The 19,130-nt window shown below is 40.4% G+C and overlaps 1 protein-coding gene across 5 annotated transcripts in view; it reads right to left on the bottom strand.

Moving 5' to 3' along the window:
* The window catches only part of LOC109034001 (breast cancer anti-estrogen resistance protein 3 homolog), a 186,479-nt gene that overhangs the window by 70,419 nt on the left and 96,930 nt on the right, over positions 1-19,130 (bottom strand). The window contains exon 1 of one of the 5 annotated variants that reach the window (XM_072302717.1): positions 8,502-9,133. The exons of the other annotated variants lie outside the window; for them this stretch is intronic. The gene's annotated coding sequence lies outside the window, so the exon portion shown is untranslated. Of the gene's footprint in view, positions 1-8,501; positions 9,134-19,130 lie in introns of those variants that run through there. 5 annotated transcript variants of the gene reach the window in all.

Raw genomic sequence — 19,130 nt, 5'->3', positions numbered from 1 at the left:
TAAAACTGGATCCGGAGGATTGAATAAAATAGGCCCCCCGAGGAGGGTAGGCACCAAGAGCAACGTTTTACTCGTGGCCGAATTGCGTGAATTAAAGGGGTTCGATGTAGAAAAACATTTGATGCCGGCAATAAAAATGAGTTATCTGGTTCGGCTGATGGTTTGAAAAAATTAGACGTTGCGTTTGAAATGAATTAGAGTTTTACTGTTCTTTAATGGACACGTTTTAACGTTTTCCACTGTAGCTTTTTTCGCAAAAGCTTTTTAAACGGGTTTTTTCTGCGATAATTTACAGTGCAAAAGTATTATTAAGAATTTTTTTGCAAAACTATGGATTTCCAGTTAAGATACTCGACGGAGGCGATAGGCTCTATCTAATGTGGATGGCGATTGACTAGTTAGCGAGTATGTTTTCAACTGATGGATGTGGCTGAAATGGACTACACTTTGCAATATGAAACTACAATTTCTGGTTAACTTTAAAAGCACCATAAACGGCATTACATTTCCGAACAGATAGGTGGTTTTATGGATAATCCAGAAAGATTAGGGTCTTATTACAGAAAATAAAGACCTTAAATCCATAATCGACCCACGATTTCACGAGGGGGAAAATCTACATGATTTGTGTAAGTCGCTACCAGTCTAAATGTATATACAGGTGCATTTAGTCTGAACTTACGCTTTAATTTCTCGAAGAAAATAACGAATGAAAGATCGGAAGTATACAGACCATAAAACATCGCCTTTAGGGAAATGGTGTAAACTTTTAAACTACCAAGAAAAATCTCCGCGAGGCCATCAAAAGTAGGTACGGTATGGTATAATATTGGTACTCCAGGCGGCAAGTTATATGCGCACTGCCGTGCTAAAGAAACATACCGCATGCGCCTTTTAACAATGTCAAACTTCCTTTGATGAAATATATTTTTTAAGAGAAACTCATGAATACTTTTCTTCCGATTTTTCAGAGAATTTTAGTCGCAATAGCATCTAAAACATCTGAAAATTTCCAGAAAAAAATATTCATTTCTTCCTCAAGAATACATATTTAATGCGAGGATTTTTGGCCACATCAGAATGTTCGGATTGCGGGTTTACACTCTACGGCGTGCGGTATATAGAATAGGTACCTAATAATCGTCGAAAACTATACGTTAGGTACTATTTAATCGTGGAGATTGCTCGGTTAAATTAGAGGGCGCAGCATGAGGATGCGCGCACCTGGGCTCCCGAGGTGAAACGATTCCCTGAATTTCTGAAAAACTATTAGGTTGATGTAAAGCTTGAATAAGTGGATCATTCTGCCTCAGCTTCACGTGAACGGGTACCCAAAGAAAATAAATGCACTGCAATTCACACCGAGAAATTCGACACACCAAGAAGAGGTTAGCCGTTGGGCTTTCGGCTGATCATAATTAGATTCGTGTTGCGCCACGCCGCACAGTGGATCGAGTCAAGTAGAGAGGTCTGACAAAATTCGGAAACTTTAAAAGCTTATAACTCTGTTTATACAAAACTTTGAGGTTGTAAAAGTGGTTCCATTGGTTTCCTTGTAAAATTTTCTTCTAAAAGCACCATTCGAAAGGGTATCCCGGGATAAGCATGTCAAAATGCCCTTGTGAATGGATTTTTATTTTAACCATTTTAAGTCATCAAGGGGGTCCTAAAACTTAGGTTTTGGGGGGTTTTAGCCCCCCAACCCCCTCCGCCCCCCCTCAGACCCCCAAAAACCGCTTTTTTGGGCTATTTTTGACTATGCTAACGTCATTTCCTCATAACTTTCGTAATTTTCGATAGAATTGAACCAAAATTTGTCAGAATCTACATCAATTAGCTTAGTTTGTGTAGAGAAAAATTCATTATCATCGGATAATATTTTAGCCCCTAAAAAAATTCGTAAAATTTTTGAAAAAATCATTTTTTTCCTTTTTTCGCGGCTGGGTGGCGTATGGAAACATGCACACAAACAAAAATTGTCTCTTTTCTTAATTTATACACCCAATAAGATACAGGAAAAATTTCGTGTTGATCGGAGTGGTGCGCCATACTTAAAAACGCAATTTTCTAACCTCAAAACGGCCTAAATGCAACCATTAGCCTCCTTTGATGACTAGGCGTAGAGAAATGTAGAGAGAAATATCCGGTTTTATCGTCTCACCTCTTAAGTGATCCACTTAAGTACCTTGAGTCAAAATTTCGAGTCGATCAGAGTGGTGCGCAACACCCAAGCACGCAATTTTCTAACCTCAAAACGCCGAAATTGCCCATTTCGGCACCCATTATCACTCCGTGTGAAAAAATAAGAAGAGGTACATCCGATTTTATTGTCCTACCTCATGAACTAGACACTTTAGTGCATTTAGTCAAAATTTCGAGTCGATCAGAGTGGTGCGCAACAACCGAACGCGCCGATTTCTAACCTCAAAACGCCGAAATTGCCCATTTCGGCACCCATTATCACTCCGTGTGAAAAAATAAGAAGAGATACATACGATATTATAGTCCTACCTCATAAATTAGGCACTTAAGTGCATTTAGTCAAGATTTCGTGTCGATCAGAGTGGTGCGCAACACCGAAGCACGCAATTTTCTAACCTCAAAACGCCGAAATTGCCCATTTCGGCACCCATTATCACTCCGTGTGAAAAAATAAGAAGAGATACATCCGATATTATTGTCCTACCTCATAAATTAGGCACTTAAGTGCATTTAGTTCAAGATTTCGTGTCGATCAGAGTGGTGCGCAACACCGAAGCACGCAATTTTCTAGCCTCAAAACGGCCAAAATGCCTATTTCGGCACCCATTAACACTCCGTGTAAAAAAAAGAGAGGTGGGTACATTCGATTTTATAGTCCTACCTCATGAATTAGACACTTGAATACCTAGAGTCAAAATTTCGTGTTGATCAGAGTGATGCGCAACACCCGAACACGCCGCTTTCTAACCTGAAACCTCCCAAAATTCCCATTTTGGCATTCATTATCAGTGTATGTCAGCCAAGATCCCGCTTGAAAATTGCATGATGCACATTTCAAAGTTTATTTTGGCACCCTGCCGCGTAGCAGACCCGGTCACTCAGGGAAACCTCTAAACTCCCAGGATATATATGACGGTAGGGAGGCTCGCTCATCCCCCACGAGGAAGCGTTTCCTCGTCCAGGCTTCCATAATACGTAGCGGTGCAATGAGCACTGGCAAATTCAAGTCAATAAATTAACAAGAGGTTAGAAAGAATCCTAAAGTGAAAGGAAAACACTTTTTTAGTAAAGAAACTGTGTTATGAGTGAAAGAAACGGGTTTTTTTTTTAAATATAATTAATATTTACAATTGTAGAGATGACAAAATTATTACTTAAGGTAAGACATGATATACAAATCGGAAAATAAACAAAAATCAGTGGCAAGAAATAAAGACGAGTGATCAATGGTTTAAAGTTGCTCCATTTTGCTGGTGTCAATCGCAATTTTGCGTTTGAATTTACAGGATAGATTTTTTTTAATAAGAAGCACGAGATAAATTTGACCTAATTTGGTGGGTATTTGGTATGATTTCTTCTTGGCAAAGAAGGTTCATTTTAACAGACTCTGTCAACAAACACTTGCTAATTACAATTTTTTTTGTTTACCTCTGAAACAATTTGTACGTATATTAGGTTAAAACAAAAACAAAAAACAAATTGAAGGTGTGGTTTCTTTTTTTTTTTTTGAAGTGGGTCAGACTTCACGTGGTGTGTCTGGGGATTCATGAAGGGAGTCCCTCTGGGCGAGCTGAAGGGTGCACTCAGGCCAATGCTAGACCACGGTAAATACGACTATACATATAGTCGTATTTACCGTTTTAGATTAATTATATTTAAAAAAAAACCCCGTTTCTTTACTAAAAAAGTGTTTTCCTTTCACTTTAGGATTCTTTCTAACCTCTTGTTAATTTATTGACTTGAATTTGCCAGTGCTCATTGCACCGCTACGTATTATGGAAGCTTGGACGAGGAAACGCTTCCTCGTGGGGGATGAGCGAGCCTCCCTACCGTCATATATATCCTGGGAGTTTAGAGGTTTCCCTGAGTGACCGGGTCTGCTACGCGGCAGGGTGCCAAAATAAACTTTGAAATGTGCATCATGCAATTTTCAAGCGGGATCTTGGCTGACATACACTGATAATGAATGCCAAAATGGGAATTTTGGGAGGTTTCAGGTTAGAAAGCGGCGTGTTCGGGTGTTGCGCATCACTCTGATCAACACGAAATTTTGACTCTAGGTATTCAAGTGTCTAATTCATGAGGTAGGACTATAAAATCGAATGTACCCACCTCTCTTTTTTTTACACGGAGTGTTAATGGGTGCCGAAATAGGCATTTTGGCCGTTTTGAGGCTAGAAAATTGCGTGCTTCGGTGTTGCGCACCACTCTGATCGACACGAAATCTTGAACTAAATGCACTTAAGTGCCTAATTTATGAGGTAGGACAATAATATCGGATGTATCTCTTCTTATTTTTTCACACGGAGTGATAATGGGTGCCGAAATGGGCAATTTCGGCGTTTTGAGGTTAGAAAATTGCGTGCTTCGGTGTTGCGCACCACTCTGATCGACACGAAATCTTGACTAAATGCACTTAAGTGCCTAATTTATGAGGTAGGACTATAATATCGTATGTATCTCTTCTTATTTTTTCACACGGAGTGATAATGGGTGCCGAAATGGGCAATTTCGGCGTTTTGAGGTTAGAAATCGGCGCGTTCGGTTGTTGCGCACCACTCTGATCGACTCGAAATTTTGACTAAATGCACTAAAGTGTCTAGTTCATGAGGTAGGACAATAAAATCGGATGTACCTCTTCTTATTTTTTCACACGGAGTGATAATGGGTGCCGAAATGGGCAATTTCGGCGTTTTGAGGTTAGAAAATTGCGTGCTTGGGTGTTGCGCACCACTCTGATCGACTCGAAATTTTGACTCAAGGTACTTAAGTGGATCACTTAAGAGGTGAGACGATAAAACCGGATATTTCTCTCTACATTTCTCTACGCCTAGTCATCAAAGGAGGCTAATGGTTGCATTTAGGCCGTTTTGAGGTTAGAAAATTGCGTTTTTAAGTATGGCGCACCACTCCGATCAACACGAAATTTTTCCTGTATCTTATTGGGTGTATAAATTAAGAAAAGAGACAATTTTTGTTTGTGTGCATGTTTCCATACGCCACCCAGCCGCGAAAAAAGGAAAAAAATGATTTTTTTCAAAAATTTTACGAATTTTTTTTAGGGGCTAAAATATTATCCGATGATAATGAATTTTTCTCTACACAAACTAAGCTAATTGATGTAGATTCTGACAAATTTTGGTTCAATTCTATCGAAAATTACGAAAGTTATGAGGAAATGACGTTAGCATAGTCAAAAATAGCCCAAAAAAGCGGTTTTTGGGGTCTGAGGGGGGCGGAGGGGTTGGGGGGCTAAAACCCCCCAAAACCTAAGTTTTAGGACCCCCTTGATGACTTAAAATGGTTAAAATAAAAATCCATTCACAAGGGCATTTTGACATGCTTATCCCGGGATACCCTTTAAATAACAAACAAACAAACAAAAAATAAATAAAAATAAACATCAAAATTTGCAGTTTTAGTTAAAAATTTCATGTCAGACCTCTCTGATTGACTCGGTCCACTGTGTGCCGGTGCTCTCATTTCCGTTGTTATTTTATCAATGTCGGGAATATATTTCGGTCCGATTCGGTTGCGCGGGTCTTAAAAATCAAATTGATGGCAGAATATTTTTTACAATTAATGAGATCTGTCTAACCGTCCGATACCCTCGCCTAATATACGACCGCAATTTTGGCCCTAAATGGCACCCTCTTTTTGCTGCATTTCCTCTTTATGCCTGGTTCGATTTAAAAGAAAAACCACGGTCTGCACGAACGCAATGAATGACATCATCCACTGATATCCCTGCTGGCAGTGGGCAAAGTAACACGATGTTTCAACAGATCTCATTATATTTAAATTTTCATGACGTCTATAAGACTTACCCTTCCGATCGATGGAAATCCAAGAAAATCAGTAAATTTTCACGCGAGTGTTGTTTCGACAACCCACCACCACCAGTTTTTGTATTTTTCAGATTTTTTTAGCGGAGGAACCAAAATGACGGTAGAATTTTGCAGTAAACTTGACAAGGATTACAGGGAAAGAGATGCCGTTTCGGTAAGTTTTGCCTTTGTAAATTGGATCGCATTCAGCAAAAAGGAACCGGCGCGATTACAGTGTTTCCAAAATGGTGCAACTTCTTATTTTCTTTTAGAAATACATAATATATGTACGGTATTAGAATTTACACTAATGTTTTCCTGTAAAATTGACAATTTTTTGGTGGTAAGCCAAAATACTATTTACTAGTCTAGGAGACTTTTTAGATAATTATGAAGAAGCAACTTTCTTACGACACTGTAATTGCGCTGGTTCCTTTTTGCTAAACACGATCCAAATGATAATTAACAAATTTTGACTTAAAATCGGCAACTACCAGTAATGTCGCGTTGCCAAATGTATGATTATTATTTTTCATAATTTCCACATGTCGTAAACCCTATTTAAAGTCGGCGGATGATGACATCCCTGCTGGCAGCGTTGTCCCGAGGGACCGAGGGCGCAGCCACTGTTTTTGGGGATTGATTTCAATTAGGCAGCTTATTAAGGGTTTCCGGGCGAATAAAGCAGGCAGTCTGAATGCACTAAAGAGAAAGGCTATTGTCGTATACTACGCGCTAATGTGGTCTGTCTTATTCAGCTCTCGCCATTGTTATTTTTAAGCCGCAACTCGTTTGAAACTTGCTGCACTTAGGAGAGTAATAATTTTTCATGAGACACTCTCTTGCTTAGGTCACTGAGGGTTGCGGAGATAAAAGGGACTGGTTCATTAAACACTCGAGGCACAATAGATACTTATAAAGTTTAAAGGCACTCCAGAGGAGCTCCCTTTTTAGAAGGCATAAATATCGATGGCTAAAGTGAGTACCTTCATTGTGGTGTCTTAAAATTTCCTCGCCTCCTTCATTTTTTCGAAGAGAAAAAACCCTTACTTTACAGCTCGGAATGTGTACGGATTGTTCTGCTTTCAGAGAGGAAAAATCCGGGATGTTTAAGAGAAATAATGTTGACTAGTTTTCTAGAGAAAAAATAAAGTATGACAGGAAGTCTGCAAACGAAGTTACATGGTTTTGCACTATGGCCATCGATACGTCGTCGTTTCAAACGGTTCTGTAGGTGCATAATAAAAATTAAATATACCCTAACTGAATGAGAAGACAATGAACCGTCGAGTTTTTCAATCTCAGTATGTTCTAGAGACTATAAAACGTACTGAGATCGAGAAAATTCCTCTCCATATGATGTTAGGACATGCAGGTAAATCGATGATAAGACGATGCCATTTTTTTGTTCACAGCATTATCCATGCATTTAAAACATACATTTTATACGTACATTACAGACGCAGAGAGGCAAAAACGATGCCTTAAAACCTATTAAGTTTCGCGACACGAATTATTGAACACATCCTCAATGGGCTATACATAATTTCACAGTTTTTTTCTTCATTTCGATCTCTCTCTCCGTTTCTTAATTTTGTTGGAGAAAAGGAATTTTATGATTATTACAATTACGATAACTTAAAGGAGGAAAAGTTTGGCCCATAGATTTGCCTTTGTCATGCGGGCACCACTAGAATTCATTTGAGGAACGCGTTGGTTTGACTGATAATGACTGCATATGAAGCCGTCTTCGAAAGTGCATAACCGGAAGTTCCATTTGGGTCAGCTGGATCGACTTCACCAAATGAGACCAACTAATTAATTTCAGCAAACAGCCCGTCAGCTCCAGCTGCAGGAACTGAAATTCACTTTACAGTCCCTTCATCTGATAATGAACTTATCACTAACTGTCTTCATGATAACAATTTATCTTGGACGATAATATATGGGTAATAAAAAATAGAGATCGATACGAATGACAGTGGATTACGTATGCGCTCATACAAAACCAACCAGTCCCCAAATTCGAAAAAGCTAAAGAATCATTAACACCAAAGATTATTGTCTATTACTGATGATAATGGTATGTTTCTGTCCAAATCATGGGTTAGCGTTCAACAGGGTGTTTTAATCTCCCATGTCAACATAAAAAAAATTATTGATGAACATTAAAAAAAGCACATAAACTGAAGGAAAAAACAATAAAAATATATAAAATACAAAACAAATGGGTTTACAAGGCTAAGGATCTCGAATAAACAAACCAGGACGTCTCGGGTCAATTACTAGCCCATTGTCAGCTGGGAAAAAGCTAAAAAATTAAAGTTAAAATAAGAAAATGAGCATACAACTGACCGAGGTAGGAATCAAAGCAGTTTTATGTGTTTTTACTGTTGTATGCACTCTGGCTATTGTGTTTCATCTCTCTCTTATCACTGAATCATAAAGTTACAGGTGTTTTTTTCTACTCACCAAAAAGTTTTAACTCAAATCCAGTAATTCAGACCAAAATCCGCGTCCGAATTACATTTTCCCAAAAGCGCAACAGCCTTATCCAATCGTCAACGTATCCAGGAGCTTAATCCTCAAAAAAGGGCGACAAATCACTCCCGAAAACCCATCTCACCGGGACACGATCACATACACGAGCCACAACAAAATTTGCACGAGCAAAATCACGATTATGATAGCCACTTTCGCCGGGGTAAGGCAGACACCACGCCCCAGAATCGAAGCTAAAAAAAAATCCCTTACGGGAACGCTTAAGGACAATCAGAAGAACAAACACGGGTCGTAAGAAGCGCTCGAAGGCGGCAAGTTTGAAGGACACGCGAGACAGACTGGCGACACATTATAAAAGTTATAAAAATGATAAGGAGAGCAGAGCTTGCACCGAGGGGCGGAAAGCACGAGGGTGCCCGAAGAGCGGAAAAAAACAACACAGTGACGAAACACACACACTGGGGCCTCCGGTCGCGGAGGGATGGGAGGATATCGATTTTGGGCCCGGGCACACTGCGCAGCCTCCGCGAGTCCGCAGCGAATGAGTCCCGGCCGAGGCGGTCGTAGTAGCGCGGTTGTAAACCCCGAGTCGAGTCTCTGCGCATGCGCCTCGGTTCGAATAATCACCATTGTTGCGCCCTGGATCCTGAATCACACTCTCCATCGCACTCCACGCACACGCACTGGCGCGCGGCGGAGCGTGGCGATTGGGGGGGGGGGGAGGGGGCTAGGGCGTCGCGGCGCGTTGCAGCGGCCCTGGTCGACCCTGGTGATGGGCGATGCACCCTCGGCTTTTGACCCCGGGGCTTGGGTTTGGGCCTGCTCGGCCGCCAAAATTGCTGCTCCTCTGGCGTAAGAGCGTATTTCGAGTTCCGCATGAGCCTCAGAAAGCGTGGGTTTATACGTGAAACAGGGTTCACGTGGAAATTTATTAGTTAACGTTCGTACGTCAGAGAGGCGACGAAATGTCCCGAGGATCGAGCGCATTTCGAAATGCAACTGGACGTGCGAGGAAGTTGAAAGTTGCGGATGAATACTGTCGTGCTAAGGAAAAACGCCGTATGAGCCTTCAGACGTTGTCAAATATCCTATGAAAAATCACTAATTTTCAAGAAAATTTGTGCATACTTTTTCTCCATTCGCAGATAGTTTTCTTTGTAATTAGATCTGAAAAGTCTGAAAATTTCAAAAAAATATTGATAATATTTCTCGAAAATAAACATTTTATCGGGGGGAACTTGGTAACTCTCGAATGCTCATAGGGCGTTCTTCTCTAGCACGGCAGTTTAGCGTAAGAACGTGTCTCGATTTCCTGATGAGCCCCAGAGAACATGGGTTTATACTGATTCAGGGTTCACGAAATAAAGGTACGCACAGCACAGAGCCCGAGTCGTACCCCTTCATCCAGATGGGTATGCAATTTAAGCTACTTTGAGGTTGAAATAGATGTATCATGAATTCTGCGTGGTAATTGAAGGCGTACTATGCACAAAAACGCATTTAGGTTTGTTTTTAGCTAAATTACGTCGGAGAAAATACACGCGTTTTCATTTTCATGGCTAAGCAATTTAAGCTGTTCGGAAATCGAGACTGCGAGCATTAACTGTGCACTGGAAAAAAAGAAAGAAAAAAAACACATTGGATCTAGAGTTCAGACTCTTGAAAACGTTGACAAGAAAAAATACTCTTGATTCAATCGGATTTTTGCTTGAATCAAAGCGAAGAGGCTCGGTTCTTGATTTAAGCTAGATTCTGATTGAATCAAGAGTACTTTTTCTTGTCGATGTTTTTAAGAGTCTGGACTCTAGATCCAATGTGTTTTTTTTCCAGTGTAGTCGCATTTTCCGGAAGCAAACTTTTAATGTAGTTTTTATCTCTCATGTTTAGTTCATGCTTTAGGCAGAGTTTGTGCCTCCTTGCACTCTCTCAATTGAATTCGAAATATGATACAAAAAACAAACGTCGATTTAGGTTCACCTAATGCGTCAACACCCCATTTTCCCTCGATTTTAGAGCCATCCTCCACCCTAAAGTTGAAGCGAGAGTTTATTGAATCGTGTTGCCCATTCCTCTTCGTCGTAAGTCAGGATTCATTACATGACGCAACGACAATGGGAGTCGTTAAGTTTACGACTTTACTTTCCCCTTCTGAGGGTATTGTGTCGACTCGTGGATGCGTTGTCGTATCACTAGCGAGCGTCCAACAGATCAACGACGAGCAACTGCTGGCGACCGATGGAAGGTTGGTCTACGCTAAGCGGATTATCTTCCCTTTTGTTACATTTTTCAACACAACAATGCTCTCAGACGGAGGAACACGCCCTGAGTCATCTTGAGCCTGACTTGGAGACACTCATCATTGGTCCTCTGTTTTATCGTATACTCAGCCTTTAAAGCAGGTCAAAGCGAAACAGAGTTTTACGCCATACTCTGTTCTTGAGTGCCTGTATGGGGAGAGTATGGCCAGATGTGAAACTCCGAAAATCCATTAGGCCTTCACCGATGCCTCCGCGAATAAAGTTAGGGCCCAGAAATGCAGTCAACCTATGAATTTTGAATGTCCAGAGCGATTTACGAATACAATTGTTACGAACCGTCGTTTATAAAGCACGTATTTGGCTTACTTTTTGCATGAATTCACTTATTTCTGCGAAAAAACGCTCATTTATGTACATTCTTGGCCATCTTGGTTGAAATCTGTAGGCTGGCAGTGAAATTTTGGTTGTTTGAAGTTGGTTAGGAGGATGGCTACACTTTTGGGCCGTAAGCCCTCCATCAAGCGATCTGTCCATACTCTCGCTTTAAAGGTACTCGGTACTCTACTCTGTTCTATTTCGGAGCGTCCTCGGAAAAATAAAGCGTAAAGCCATATATGGCGTGGCGACGCGACGGCGTGCTTTGAGATGTACCGATCGATCTGCCATTTAAACCTATAGAAAAGGATCGATAAACAATGTGTTTGCAATGAAGATTTTAATAATCGATTCTTTACCATAACTTCAAATGGGGAAATATCGATTATTGATCATTCTCAGCTGGTCACTGGCGAAAGTCACATTGATTAGAAAAACCATAATACTCGAAGATGGGCGGTCGAGAAGAGCGTTACGCTATTTTTTTACGGGTTAAAGAATAGAGAATTGCTTTATAAAGGCGTTACTAGGAAAGAAGTGGTCGAAACTCCAAAATGTAGCGTTAAATGTTTCATGTTTGGCCTCTGGTCGATGGATGAAGACCGAAGTCGTTAAGCCCGTATTTCTCCTCGATAGCCGTGAATTCTTTCATCGTAAATTTTGTTCACCCTGCAGAAATGTTACAGAACCATGGCTTATTTGGAACAAAATATTGCTGAATTTATTTTAAAATGAGTTCTAGAGTGACATTTTTGAAAAGAATACCTTTAAATAATGATGCTGATTGTTCGAGCTGGTCAGAACGAAAATTGAAGCAGGAAATCGTACGAAAATATCACCTCCGCAAAATTCGCCTTTAACCGAGAGGGTGGGCAAAAGCGCGCACTCTCAAGCACGAATAGTTACATATCGATGGTGAAACTACCAAACCACGTATCTCGGTTTGCGACGTCGCAGACTTCCTGTCATACTTTATTTTTTAAATGAAAAACTACTATATGCCCAGTCTTGAGAATTTTTGTGATTTTTTCCTTTTCGTGCGAAGAAAATTCTGTGAAAATTTCAAGGAATGATATTGATTTGGTCTATTTCAAAAAAATGAAATGTGAGCGTAGATTTTTAGACACCGCAAATGAGATACGTGGTTTGGTAATTTCACCGTCGATATCTTAAAACGAACCTTATAAAATCCACGATGTTTCTAGTGAAGCTATTCCGGCTAAACAATTCGGTGCCAAAGCTTCATTACATTTGGCTCCCCTAGCTATGCGTACCTCTCCACTTTCTTCGGTGGAAACAAAAATCAATAGCTCCTAAAATAACATTAGTGAAGCCACACCATAATTCGCAAAGTTTAAGGATAATATTTTGCACTCTTGCTATGCTGCGAGGTGAAGATATAATCAATGGATGGCTCGCCTGCCATCGGAAATTGGATATTTTCTCCTCGCAGTGCTCACCGGGGTTCGCAGACCCCTGAGCGAGGTTTCGCGGACGGAATTTCATTAAAAGTTTACGCAGGAGACGCAAGCTGTTTACGGAGACCGTATTCCACGTAAATCAATCGGATGTTCCCTTGAAATGGGAAGGGCGGGGAGGGGCGTAATTTGCCAATTTTGTAGTTTTCCCTAAGCCAACTTTATCTATCTCTACTCCAAATAGGTGCTCTACAAAAAGGAAAAAAAAATTTACACGAAATATTTTGACTAGAAAAAACACAAAACAATGGGTAAACTAGACTAAAAACAGAGACATAAAAAATCTGGGACGTTTTGGGGGTAGTCTCAACCCTCTCCTCGACCAGGAAACAAAAATAAAATTAAAAAATAAATTATAACAATCAAGAGACCCTTACACCCCCATTTGCGGTGATAACAAGAAAAAGCGAGGTTATCACACAGGTTTTTTTTAGCCTTGTTTATCCATTGTTTTGTGTTTTTTGTAGTTAAATTATTCGGGCTATCTTTGTGTATTATCTTTATATTTTGATTATTAGACGTATCTATGCTAAAAGGAATTATAAAGATTTGTGAAAAAGATTAAGCTACATAAGAAACAATGTGAAAGTGAGCGTGAAATGTGAAATATGCTAACTCATGAGCCCTGGACATGTGAAAAAAGCCTTGTGGACAGGGCTCATGAGAAAGACTCTCGACGTCACTCCTCGTCCCCGCTGACGTCACCGGCGCTTTATGATTCCCATTCCTTCTTACGGCCCCCAACTAACGAGCACACTCCCTCTTTACACCCCCCCCCCCCCCCCCGTCGTTCTTTTCAGCATAAAAGCGCCAAATTATAAATTAATTTTTTTTGTTCAATATGCGTTCACGACAACGTAATAAAACAAACCCTCAATTTCTATAAGCGTTTTTAAAATCGAATTTTAAAGGTGAGTTTAAGTCATTTGCCACGATTCACTAAAAAATTGTCTTGAACAACCTGAAAAAAAGCTTTAATGTGAAAATGCAATCCTATCCACAAAGGTGCTCTTTGCCAGGTAATTGTCTGGAATCAGGTTGGCAAAAACAATACAACGTTTCTGTAACTGAGAAGGGGAATATATTTGCTCATTCATTGTTTCGGTATGCACAAAGCCAAGGCGTTGTCAACGAAGTATGGACATACATACATTATAAAAGTTTGTTCTTTCAAGCGGCATTGTGCTTCGTGTGTGTGTTTGCTCAAGAAGAAGTCGGAACCTAACGCCCATTAGTCATTTTAAGTTATGCAGGTTTATTTTTGTACACGCTTTGGATTCCGCCGAATTTTTTCGAACAATTTAATTTTTAGGTTGTGCGGATTTTTTTTGAAAATTGAAGGAAATATGCCTTACGGCACAGGAGAAATTCCAATAATTTTGAAAGCAAATCTACCCTATCGTTCTCTTGAAAAAATTAAATAATCCGATGAAATTTGGCAACGCGACTGATGTGATTTGCTTCCTTTACGTTTAATACGGTATACTTTCAATTGGATTTCATCACTGAAGAACTATTTTTTTGATTCCTCGTATAAAAGCAGCATGTTTCCTATGCAAATAGGTGGTGATTTTATCAATGAGTCGGAATTTATCAATTTAGCTTTGTTCGCAAAATGTATTCAAATTTCGTTTTTCCTCCCATATACTGACGCTGGTTCTACTTGCCGTTTGAAGTGAATCTATAGCAAAATGAAACTGAGATCTATAAATATAGAACGTTTTCTGCTAAAAATACCGGTTTCATTTAAAATGTTTGGCAAAAACGGAGGCAAAAACAATGTTTATATTTTCAGAGTGAGGGATTATTGACATGTTTACATCTCGGCTGCATTAAAATCTCACAGCTGAGCAACCCCTATAGCTCTACATTTTACCCCTTTATGGGTTCGTCGCGACCGATGGGCGATGTAGACATATGATTAGTTGCATCTGAAGCTGCTCTGGGACCCTTTAATGCTTTTGAGTTGGATATCAGATTTCATGAAACACGACCGCGAAAGCCAATTAAGCCATTAACCTTTCTCCCGCATTCTGGAGTATTACAACACCATGGCCTCAATGAGCCGGACTCAGTTTTTGTTATCATAATCCCTACCTGCGTAGGAGTTGGGAGTTTATACGGAGGTCAAATGCCTCAGAGAGGTAATACAAATATTTAATATCCATAGAAAAAAAATAGTATGTTGGAGTTTTTTCGTCAACGTGCGTTAAAAATTCAGCATAAAGCTAAAAATCTCAATACAGAGGGGAAAAGCCCATATGAGCACAATTTTTCCGCAAAGAGGTATGCTGTTTGGTGCAACACTGTAGTTACGACCATTCAGGGGAAAAAATATGGAAAACGTACAAGTAATTTGCTATTTAATACATTCCGACGTATTATCTAAACTTTTGACAAGTAATGCTGAAACGATTAGTGAAAGAATGATTGATTCCTGATAGGTTTCAGAGTTTTATTGCTGGACGTTTTTCTCCCCATTATCATGAAAAGCCCCGGGCCGATTTTTGTAAAAATTGTTGGAGGCTCACTTTTTTGAACAATGACATGATTATGATTGGATATTTTTTTTAAAAAAGAGAAAAGAATATATACTACGTAGAGTTTATGTTGTAATCGAGAATACATGTTAGGGAAGTTTAGTATGTTGAAAACATGCACCACTTAAATTCCATGTTGAACGGCCGGAGTTTTGCGAAAATTCAGCTTTTTGTTAAAAAACTTAGGTTCTACACTTCGGTTTGAGCAGTTCACGTGGGCTGCATGCTGATTTTTACGAGGTTTTTCTTCTTCTTCATTTTTTGTAGAAAAGTACAAGTCGTGGAGAGGAAGTACAAACCGTGTATTTTTTTTAAAATAATAAACTTATATGCAAGTAATACATATGTTGTCATTGGCAAAATCTGGCATCAGTTTTGAAAGTAGGTAAATAGCCTCAATATTGCAACAGCGCGTACATTTTCAAACATCGAAATTGAAAAGGATACGATTAACTTGTGTCGAAATTGCGAGAGATCTATCAAGTGTTTGTTCGGGAGAGTCAAGTAAGTTTTTTACTCTTGAAATTATTTGAGCGTAAAAGATAAAACGTACTCTCAGCATGTTCGCTCGGCAGGAAAAAATGAAATAACTCTACGACCTCAGAACTGATGCACTGCGCGGCTTCTTGAAAAGGATAAAGTCGGAGCTAGGGATGCCAGATCATATAAAATCCCTAAAATTTCCATGTCAGAACACGTAAAATTTCTAGATTTGAATTTAAATTCGACAACGGCGCCACTGCTGTCAACCACCAACAGCGCCCAGTGAAGCATTCCTCAAATGACGGACCAGAATGAGCCAGAGCCTGGTCCAGGACAACTGGTCAGGAATTTCAGTTTTCTCGAAAAATGTTTCGTTAAAGAGGACTAAAGAGACCCAGCGGAAAACCGTAGGGAGTCTTACGGCAGAAATTTTTCAAATAATCGTATCTTAATTGATACAAATGCCAGTGGGCCTAATTGGTCATTCGAATACAAATATGCGATAATGGTGCTTATTAGGTAGTTTAGTACTGGAGATATGTATTGAGTAAATATCATTGGAAACCAAAGGGTGTTAGATGTGTCCGTATCTCTTTTGAGGGGCATGGGAAGCACTATTGACCTACAGACACACCAATCAAGATTTCTTTCCTGCTCAAAGAAGAGCCATGTATAAAAATACCGAATGCAATAGGATGATTCAGTAATTTAAAATGAACCTTATCTGTTACCCTCGTTATTTGTCCAAAACTAAAAAAAGATGACAAATCTTTCTAAATAAACCATCTGCGTTTCAAAATTCCAAACAGGACCGGATTTGGGGGATGGCCACATGGGCCGCGGCCATTGGCGGCAAATTTAGGGGGCGGCAAATTTTGCAAATTTTTTAAATATAGCTATGAAGAAAAATCGGATTCAGAGAAAAAATTACAAACGAAAAAAGGTGACAAAATCTCTCATTTCCCGAGAGTATATCTCTAATTTTGTCGTCTATCTGTGATACAATAGACAACACCTTTAATTAGTCGAGTTAGGACCAAAAGAGAAACCGAACACGGAATTTGGCCTGGAACGGCGCGGCGCAGAGAGCAATGATGACGAGAAGAACTTGAGATGAACAGGAGAAACCCACGGCGCGGCGCGGAGGTCGGCATGTAACACATATTGGGGCCTACAAGACTGCATGAATACTTCACGCATTGCGTCAAAGATAGTGCGGTCGCTGCGGTCAGCAGCGGGCGGCGTGAAACGCATAGCGCCTACAAGACTGCATGAATACTTCACGCATTACGTCAAACTTAGTGCGTGCAGCAGCGGTCGGCGTGAAACGCGTTGTTGACAATCCACCTAGTAGGTAAGACAACAGTTGAACGTGAGTCTCAAAAGAAAATAAGAATCCACCATTGTGCAGATACAAATGCACTGAGTTCATCAGAAAGGAACCGACCCACAACAAGTTGAAACTGAGAAAAAGACGTTTGAAGTTTTATTCCTCCGTAAGACTCAATGTAGAATGTAAATTTTAACCCCTCTTTTCACAAACTAATATGTTTTCCGACTTTGAGTTCTTAGCAGCAGAAAATATATGACCAGAGGAACTCAAAAACACTCTTAACTCAATTTTTTGAAAATGTGGGTTGGTTCCTTTCTGATGAACTCGGTCCAAATGGAGGGTATCTTGCCTCTAGTGAAAATACCCACTTTCATGAACATATTTTATAGAGATTCAACTTGAATAGCTTCTTGGAGTTAAAAGACGAGGGGCCGAGGAAGACGCGAAACGAATGGTCATAAAGAATCGAGGTAGCTACCTTTACCCTCTTAAACCTTCCATAGATAAAACGCAGGCGAAAAGGTTCATCGCCGAGCAGAAGATTTAAAGCTCCCAGCGAGATTCAACACAAACCACATTAGCGAAAATAATGAAGTGGAGCAAACGCAAAGGCAAGAGCAGGAGCGATAAGGGCACGGGCACATATTGTAGATTCAATAAGGCCGTCCTGGTTACTCAAAAACCGCTCAACCACAATGAAAAACCGCCCTATTTCCGAGGTTTCGTTAAGGACTGGAGCAAGGGCAAGGGCAAGGACAGCGCTGCACTTGTCGGCTGAAGCACGGAGGGGAGGGGGTTGCGGGGTGGCTGGCAATGGCACATTACATCGCTGCAGGCCGAGGGGGAAGTTTTATCGCCACCAGAGCTGCAATATCCAAGGGTAAACAGTGGCGTTTCTTGCTTTGCGATAACTCGATCGAGCTGCCACTTTAACCTTTGAAAAAGAATCGATTATCGGGTGTAATTCGATAATCGATTCTTGGGCGTGCTTTCAAATAGGGGAATATCGATTTATGATGCAGTGCTGCCGTAAGAATGATTAGGGGACTCACCCTCGCGCGCACCCTCCCTCGGTTGAGTCATGATCGAGGGACTCCTTTGCCGACACTTCGCGTGGCCGCTGAAGGAAAGAATGCTGGCAAGGAAATAAGATCCACGGTCCCTTCTTTTCGGATGTTGGGCTTAGGGCTTAAGGGCCCGCCATGACGGTCATTTGTGGCTCCCTCGTGCGAGGACACGTGCGCGGGTGGATTTTTCCGGGGTCCAGATGCGAGCTTTCCCTCACGGGTTTGTTCGGGTTACACGTGGAGCACAGTGTTGCTTCGATCGGAATTGTGGACTCGAACCGAAGACGATATTTTCTATTGAAACCCATTTCGAATTTTAGTCTTTGACAATTTTGAGGGGAAATCCCACACATTTTTCAACAGTACCATATTTGGTCGGGAAAATTTGGCTACGTTTGGATGATCATGCAGAGTTTTCCTCAGCAAGGCAGTGGGCTGATTATTGAGATTGATAGACAAAGAAGAAAAAGAGGAAATGGAGCGATGCCATTAGTGGAAGCGGGTGTTGCGATGGACAAAGGAAGTACGTAGTGTGCTAACCTACGGCAACTCACGAGAGACCCTATAGTAGTCTACTATTTTCCACCTTAGTCCATAACAATCCGACTCAACCGATGAAATCAATCTATTTTCCCTTTGATTTCTTTATCTGCCGCTTTGTCTATGAATTCTAATGATCAGCCCACTGAAATAATTCAAAGGAAAGGCGCGATTTATTCATAAGAGTAGAACGAATCATTGGGAGAGGACGGACATGAAATACCTATTAGTTAAAACTGCGCAAATTATGATAATCTCGTCACATTTGAAATTATAAGGGACCTTTCTGAAGGAAAATTTAACGAGAGAATCAATGGAGCCACTTTTCAACTTCGACAGTCTGTATTACAAAGATTAATTAATTTTTAAAACACGTTATGAACATTTTCCCACGAATTTTCAGAGATGCTAAATTACGAATTCCGATGGAAATTGCGACTAGAATCACCCAAATTGTTTTCAAAATTATCTCATTTTTTTTTGGAAGTTCTTTCATTTGCCCACTTCCGGCTTTGGATGTTCTGC

Source organism: Bemisia tabaci, chromosome 7, assembly GCF_918797505.1.
Source record: "Bemisia tabaci chromosome 7, PGI_BMITA_v3".
Classification (NCBI taxonomy): Eukaryota; Metazoa; Arthropoda; class Insecta; order Hemiptera; family Aleyrodidae; genus Bemisia; species Bemisia tabaci.
The sequence above is the reverse complement of the archived record's forward strand: the minus strand, read 5'-3'. Positions and strand labels throughout refer to the sequence as shown.